This window comes from Nothobranchius furzeri, chromosome 2 (genome assembly GCF_043380555.1).
Source record: "Nothobranchius furzeri strain GRZ-AD chromosome 2, NfurGRZ-RIMD1, whole genome shotgun sequence".
Classification (NCBI taxonomy): domain Eukaryota; kingdom Metazoa; phylum Chordata; class Actinopteri; order Cyprinodontiformes; family Nothobranchiidae; genus Nothobranchius; species Nothobranchius furzeri.
The window spans coordinates 54913806-54922444 of record NC_091742.1 but is presented as its reverse complement, the minus strand read 5'-3'; the positions used below and the strand labels follow the sequence as shown (position 1 = coordinate 54922444).

At 38.8% G+C, this 8639-nt stretch overlaps 1 protein-coding gene across 1 annotated transcript in view; it reads left to right on the top strand.

Annotated features, from left to right (window-relative positions):
• The first annotated feature begins 3004 nt into the window (after positions 1–3004).
• The window catches only part of ntn5 (netrin 5), a 29102-nt gene continuing 23467 nt past the window's right edge, over positions 3005–8639 (top strand). The window contains exon 1 of the mRNA XM_015946867.3: positions 3005–3129. The gene's annotated coding sequence lies outside the window, so the exon portion shown is untranslated. The remainder of the gene's footprint in view (positions 3130–8639) is intronic.

Below are 8639 nucleotides of genomic sequence, written 5' to 3'. Positions count from 1 at the left end.
TGAAAGTGATGGGGAAAAAGGTCAATCATATTTTAACCCTGTCTGTTTAGCGTGACGTCTGATATATATATATATATATATATATATATATATATATATATATATATATATATATATATATATATATATTTATATTTATATATATATATAGCCATGCCTGATGTGGGGGCTGGGGGGTGCGCGGCTAAATAAGTTTGGGAACCACTGAGATAGGAGGTAACACGTAAGATAAAATATAATGCAACATAAGACAGTAAAACATTTTCTTCATTGTCCTCTGAGGTTTAAAAAATTTTGGACTTTGTCCCAATTTTTGTTTTCACTAAGAATATATAACAGTGATTTATGAAAATTAATCAAACTTTTAATGAAAGATATGTGCTACTAATTACAGTCAGTTTTACAATAGTAATTGGATAAAATCAGTTCCAATGTTATAATAAAGAATAACACGCTTGCCTTTTTTATTTTTGTTTCATTTTCAATTCTAAAATAAAAGAGACCAAGTCGTAACATTTAAAAAAAATCTTTTGTGTGAAATTATTTGATAATTCACAGCTTCTTTTAAACCGTATACTTTGTTGGGTACATTTAGCAACACTATAAACTTTTCTTGTCACTGGCAGACTGTCTTAACACAAAAACATTTCATTCTTGACCAAAGAGATGTTTGTTGTCAGGCAATAATTCACTTTAACTTGTCATTGACTGAGACATTTAAATGACATTTAAAAGACTCCTGTAGCATTTAACTTGATTTTACTGGACTTTCCGACTCCGCTTTGAGTTTTGTCTCAGTTTTTTAACTGCCGTGTTCTCAGAGTGCATTGTTTTTATAAACTTTGTACTTGCACTAGAGTAAAACAAAATACTGCTACTGATCTGCATCTTGCCAAACAACTTAACAGTCCTCTAGATTAATCTTGCTAGATTTTACGATAAGCGCACGCAGCTCAACGTTTTGTTTACCTTCAACCCATTTAGACAAAACTCGTGCTGATGCGTCTGTGTTTGAGTTGGCAAACATGCCCGAGAAGAGCTGAAGGCTTCATTTTGATATTAAAGCAGATCTTACAATAAACAGACATTTCAGCTTCAGCTTCACACCCTTGTTATCGAAGCTAACCGCAGTGGCGTGTTGTCATATCACAGATATTTAATCAGATCTAATCTAACCAACAATTCCAAGCCAAGTTGTGAAAGCCCGATTGTGCGACTGCGATTTACTGTTGACTTTTAAAACTTGTTGGCACTTTGTTTATTATGACGTTGGTTTCTTAGCTGCAGGGTGTGAGCTTTGGCAGCGCTAAAACACCTGTCAGAGACCACTGCAAGAGCCTGACGAAGCTGTAAAACAATTTCTTACATAATTTCAGGGATGACTTCTGTTATCAATTTGGGTTTCTTTGATCCGTTAATAAACGGCACCAATCTGCCTCCGTCTGAGGGCTCTCGTGTCTGTGTGTTTATGCTGCCGAGGTGCATTATTGACACATAAACGTGCCGTTTCGCCCCTCAGTTTACTTTATTGCACTTGTCTTGCGTCCAAGGATTGCATTTTTTAAGTGCACTGTAAGTAAAGCACACCTGGGGAAACATTCCTCGAGGGAAGCCATCAATCAGTTTTATGTCCTTTCTATGGGAACGTTTCCTCCTCTCCAATCAAGCGTCTTCCCTCCCTCCCCCACCTCCATTCCCTTTCTTATATTTCCATCTGTATCAGTTTTGCCGCACATCTGAGAACCATCCACCACAGCCAATTAGCTTCAACCATTTTTTTTCCCAAACTGCTGGATAATGGGAGTAAACTGGAGCGAGACGTTAGGTTTCCTGATAAGACTGCAGCATCTGAATGTGTGTTTTCCTGATTTAGCCCTCTGGTGGTAATAAACCTGAGGGCAGAGGATGTGTATGGTGTAAAATAAAAACTGCATAACAAGCTATAAAACGCTGAGCAGAGTCTTTAAGTTTCTGGTGAGGTTTAAAGGCCGGAGAAGCTGCCAGGGCTGGAAAATGAGACTTTTTATATGAGGATCAATTTGTTTGAGTTTGCTCCTGATTTCACAACAACAACACAACTGGTGCAAAAAATAAATAAATAAACAACACAATACAAAAGCGTCACTAACACGAATAAGCACAGTAAAGTTTGTTTTAAAGTAATAAGCAGCATTTTGATTTCTATACAATGAAGAATATTTTTTGTGGCAAATTTTAAAAAGTCCAAAACTGTTGAAAAATTAGAGCTTTTATTTTGTTAGTGAACCCCTAAACTTGTTTTGGTCAACATGTGGGAACGTTCTTTAGCTAAACGAGGTGCAATAGGCTATATAACAAGCAAGGTTTTATAGGTTTTGATTTAATAAAGTGTAAAAAACTATTTCAAATTTTAATAAAAGCAAAAAACTTCATCATTTTCTATCAATTTTCGTCCGATTTTCCAGTAGTTCCCAATGTTGGGGTCGGGGCCCCACTGTGGGTCACCAAGAACTACACAGGGGTCAGGAAATTGTTTGCAAAACTCAAAATAAATGTGAAAAACAGCTGAAACTATATTTTTGTGTAATTGTTACAATACACGAACACAAGTTGAATATGTAGGCTTTTTAAGTATAAATCGGAGATTTCCGGGTCCACGCGTCCTGACAATGTTTGGGAACCACTGAGCTAAGTGACTCAAATATTTAGGGAGTTTTGCAAAAGTTTTGGAACGTCTGCTCCAGAAGCCCTGTTTGGTGACGTTTTGGCTTGTGAGATTAGAGCACATTGGGGTCCCATCATCTAATTTTTTAAAGACTAATTATTAGAGCTTTTTCGAAAAGATTTGAACAGAACGGCCAACGTGTATACAGTCAGAAATCCTCCACTTGCTGAAGTCTACTCACCAGTTTGAGATTAATAATCCAGATTTGAGAAGCTTCTCTTGGCTCATCAATTAATGTCAGGAGAGACACCTCCCATCTGATTCCGCTAATTCTCCTCCTCCTCCCCCACCTCCGCCCTCTGCAGCCAGCCTGTAGCTCCTCTCGCAGCGGAGCGGAGCGCTGTGAGCGGACACTTGCTGCGCTCCTGTCCGGGATCAGCACGCGCCGCGGGAGCGGAGGAGAATCAGCTGCAGGGACGCACATGGTGAGCTGAGCGCTTCACAGCGACCTTTTCACCCTTTCATCTGTTACATGAAACGTGTTCCTGCTGCCTGCTGCCTGCTGCCTGCTGCTCCTGTTTCATGGGAGGATTTGTTTCTGTCTACGTTGCCCCCTGGAGAAGAGGTGGATTTATTTCTGAAAGGATAGAAGTTTTGGAAATAGATGTGTGTCCTGCAGAGTGATGAGCAAAAATGTTTTGAAAAGTTAATTAATGTAAGTAAATTAACTAATTATTGCGCGATTTTACTCGACATTACGGCTCAGCTGAATCCCTAAAAACTCACTAAAAGCATAGGCTATTATTATTGTTATTGTTATTATTATTATTATTATTATTATTATTATTATTATTATTATTATTATTATTATTATTATTATTATTATTATGTTGTTGTTGTTATTATATTATTATATTAGTGTTATTAATATTATTATTATTGATGCTGTTGTTTTGTAAATATTACTTATAAATAATCCAAACATTTACACAAAAGAACAAATAGCCTTTTTTATCTGACGAGTCTCTAAATTAATAATTCTAGGTAGAAATTCTATTTCTAAACCTTTTTTATCTTTGCAATTTTTTACAACTTAACGTCTTTATGGTAACATTAATTAGCCATCTCTACAAATTTAGGGGGGAAACCACAACATTTACGCAGAAAGAAACGTAAATAATCTCTAGCAGGCTTTATTAGCAGCATATGACAGATGAATCAGCACAGCCCATCTGGAGGAAGCTGTTTGATCAGCCTGATAGACTCCTTGTGTAAATATTGTTGTACCTCTCTGAGACAAAGATAATTGACTGCGGCCAATTTCTGCTCAACAAGCGCAATTAACTGCGGTAATTACAGTGCGGGACTTCGCTCTTAGCTGCTGCCAAAGCAATCCTGTTCTAAATATGATAAACATTTATGTCTAATGAACCGCGTCCAGTCCCGGTTGAACAGCTTCAGCCCGTCGCTGCGGGCTGTCCCGCTCCAGGTGCGTTTGTTTTTTATTAAAAGACCTCAGAGGGGAAAATAAACCCAATTTATAGTCTTACAGGCGTGGAGACGAAAACTTTACAGCTTTTAAAAAAAGATGTGAACCTTTTGCTTTTTTTATATTATATAATCGTTTTTAATAAACGCATTTTTGCTCGTAAATTTCAATCGTTTAATTTGGTGCTCACAAGAGCCGCAGCCCTGCAGCGTTCTGATTCTAATTATTAACCTGCCAAAATACACCTTTAGTTCCAGAGACATTGTTTCAGTTATTGAAGTGTGTGCGTGCGTGTGTGTGTGTGTGTGTGTGTGTGTGTGTGTGTGTGTGTGTGTGTGTGTGTTCATTATCAGAATATCTTTTGAGCAAAATTGGAAAAAATATCTTACAGAAAGGAAATAAATCTAAACTTCGATCTGCCATAGATTCACTTTCCAAGTCAAGCAGGCCGCCACAGTTTGAGTTCAATTTTGTAAAAGGAACTCGAACACCAAAGCGACATCTAGTGTGTAAAGGTTGTAGTTACAATAGAACAAAGTTCGTGGGAGGTCAGGTTCGCTGCCCATGCAGCCAGCACCGTGTGCTGTAATGAATCGCATAGGATAAACGCTCATTTCTACGAATAAGTTTATTTTACAATATTATTTCATGTTTGAACATCTTCTGGGCTCAGAAGCACCTGGTTGACTTGTAGAGATTGCCATTATCCACAATGCCAGCCCTGATGTGAGCGGACTGTTTGGCAACCCGCAATGGTGCCCTCTACTGGCTGGAAGATGTACACATAAACCCAGCGTTGCCCGTCAAAATAAGTTTTTGATTATTTTTGTGTGAACATATATATTTTAAGGGAAATACTGTACCTTCATTCTGCACACCTAAATGCCCAGTGGAGGTATTATTTATAAAAATATAACTTTTAATTATGTTGTTCCATATTCAACCTTTAACATATACAAAAAACAGGTCCGCTTTTAAAATACAGAGATAAAAATAGGTGTTGCCAAGCAAAAAGCTTTACAATTTTTGCTAACTTTTCGAGTCAAAACCCTTTTGTCTTTAGCTAAATATCTCATGAACCACTGGACATATTTGAGTTAAACTTTCAGAAAGGGATCATTTGCAACTTTTCTTTGAAGTCAACCAATTCAACATGGCTGCCTCAGCTAAAATGACTGCAGACCAGTCACTTTTACATGAAAGATTAGGCACTATAGAAGCTGAGATCTATTCTCACGACACATTCTGAACCCTACACATTGTGTGACTTCTATACTAAATTTTCCAATTCAACCCTCATAAATCACCAGATACACTTTTATGGAACTCCCAGAAAGTATTGATTAATCTACAACTTATTAATTTATGGAGTTGATAATGGAGTGATGAGCGCTGCTCTTGCGGCTGCACGCTCTGAAGTGAGGAGAGTCCAAACCCTTCCTACCCACCTAGTGGACACTTATGTTGTGTATCATCTGAAGTCTGTGTGCATATCTGTCTGAGGTGTTTCTTTTTTTTTTCTTTTTCTTTTTTTTTTTTACATAGAAAAGCTATCCTTTCTGTCGGGGGTAACTCTGAAGTTTTCCCTCCCCCTGACTCAGTCCTCATATAAACCCTCTTGATCTATAACGGTAGTGTGACTCGTTTTGCAAATGATGACAGTCACCAATTCTTGTCACGTGTCTATGTATGTCTGATCTCAAAATTGTGTGTACTGAAACAATTGAATTTCCCTCTGGGATTAATAAAGTATTTTTGAATTTGAATCTGAATTAACTCCAAAATTAGCATTAGCCAACACAAATGTAGCTGAAACTGTCACATTTATATTTATTGAGCCTAAATGTTAAATTGTACAACCTTGGTGACATCCATGCTGTGTGGCATTGCTAAAAAGTTAGCCATTAGCTTGTAGAGTCAATCCTGATGGTTAGCAAAATGACTGGAGAGTCACTGCAGCTGATTGGAATGAAACCCTTAGAAAATAATCACTGGTTGTACATCTTTAGGGGGTTCACCCATTCATGATGTCCACCATAATCAATCACAACTCAGTTTCACAGATGTAAAGCTAAAAGTCCAAATTAGCTGAGCACAGGTCAACACAAGCTAAGTGCTAATCCTTGACATAAGATCTTGTGATATTGAGTGAGACCGTGCATTAAGGTATTTACGGGATTTCGATCAAAGGCTTTTGGTTTAAAACTCACATGAAAAGTGGTGAGGGGTTTGCATTCCCGAAATGAATGTTAAGTCTTTAATTTTTTTTATTTTTTATTTATTTACTTTTTTTTACCATCGTACCCACAGTTAGCTCAGCTGCACATGGAATCACAGTGATTTCATCTCCATCTGTTTTCCAACATCATCATGAGAAGCTGGAGACCCACAGAACCTCCTGCCAACTTGTCTGAGGCTGTAAAAAAAAGAGGGAGGCGGGGGCGGGGGGGATTCGTGAGGAAACATGAATTTTAAACATGTGTTTTTTTATTTAGAACATAAAGTAAACAAAACTCCTGCATGGGTCAGCGCAGAGGCGGCCGGACCTGACTGTGGAGGTTCCCTAAAGGAGCCTTGTTTGTTTGTAAATGTGGAGGACAGAGATGCAAGCTAGCAGAGACATCCCGTTTCTCCTCGTGTCTCTGTATCCCTACTAAAATTAGATTATTACACCTAAAACAGAACTCCTGGAATCTGCTCCATGTGGAAAAACCCAGCGTTCAGGCAGGAATGCACTTTGGGAATACAGGGCCGTCCTCTTCTTACCCAGAGTCCAGTGTTGTATTTCTGAAAGAGCGAAGGACAATTGCAAATTAACAAAGGTGTCAGATTGGTAACACGCACCAACAGGTGCTGTGGTGCAGCATCGAACATGATTTAATTATTAGATTTTATTTAAAGGCTCTGCGTTGGAGCAGATCCGGCCGAGGATCTTTTTAAACTGCATGTAGTTCTTCGTGTGCACAAGTTTTAAAATGTAAAACAAAAAAATTGGGACAGCTTGAGCTTGACTCTGTCAGACAGGACTGATGGGCATGACGGGGAATGTTAAAATGTGTGAGACGGGCTAAATCCAGCTCATCTGCTGAGCAGAACACGTGACTCGAAACGGCCTGACGACCCACAGTTCGAACAGATCGGACGCACCCAGCAGGTCTTCACCAAAAACGGAGAAGAACCAGGCACAGGCTGGACTCGAAAATGTTATTAAATGGTCTTATTGGTGCTTTGTTTTTTTTAAGTAAACTTTATTAAATATACACAAAAGGGCAAAACAGCAACAATTATGTCATTAAACAAAAGTTGTCTAAAAGAAAATTAATTTAAAAAATGCAAAAAAAGGAAAGAAATGGATGCAAATAGTTTACTTTGTTTGGATAAAAGTACATTTAATTCATTAAGTATTTTTAGTAAAAAAAAAAAAAGTAAAAATAAAAATCACATAGAAAACCAAAAAAATTATTTAAAAAAATCTACGAAATGTACTTTTATTGTTTTTACTAAAGCTAGATTTCAGCTTAAGATAAAAAATCCACGAGGGCTGCAGAGCGCGGATCTGAGCACGGCCCTGTCCGCTCTCATCTGTGCAGCCATACCGTAAACATGCCCCCAGGTTGTCAGCAAGTATTTTTCCAGCCCCTCGTCGGCCAAGCATAGCCGCTCCTAAAGATCACCCGCCGGAGATGTAGTTGATCTCATCGTACCACTATTTGACTGTTTAAGCTTTTTAAAAGACACAACTGCTGCCAAGATATTTTAGTTACACGGAGTCTTACTCGTGAGTGTGTCGTGATGTTTTAGAGCGCTGCTTTAGCACTTTACACTTTATGTCTCACCCAACGACGTTTTAATATACAAAATGTTGGCATTCTTAAAGACTTGCATGATGTGTGAATTTATGAGCAGTAGCGGAGAAAACCTGTTCGTGTTTCCGGCGGTGTTGGCGGCGGGAGACAAATGATCTGGCTTTGGAAGAAGTCCGGATTGGGCCTTGAGGGGGCTTTAAAAACCTCAGGGGCCTCTTTTCAGTTCAACTTCCATTTATCAAAGTGCTGGTAATGGACCGATGTTTAATTAGTCATGTAATGTGACAAAGACAAGAGCGAATTTATGTCAGGGGGAATGTTAAACAACCTCCTCCGATCCTGAACCTCCACCTGCCTACGCCCGCTTCAAATTCCCCATCCAGAATAAATTCTTCAGCATGATGTCAGCCCTCCACAGCTCCCCTGGATCCTTTCATAACCTTTTCCCTCCTTTAATCCCCTTCATGCTGTCCTTTCTTTTTATGCAAACAGGACATTGACACCAAATGAAACCAGAGAGCTAATTAATCACTAAACAACTTATAAGTCCTGCTTCTTATCAGTGCGTTCAGGTTCCCGTGGGGCATGTCTCGACATGCCAGGAATGGCTAGCTGAGGCATTCTGGACACCAGGAATGTGGCTTGGTGGAACTGGGGTCACAGTCGGACCACTCATCACGGCACCTTTTTGTGTTTCCTG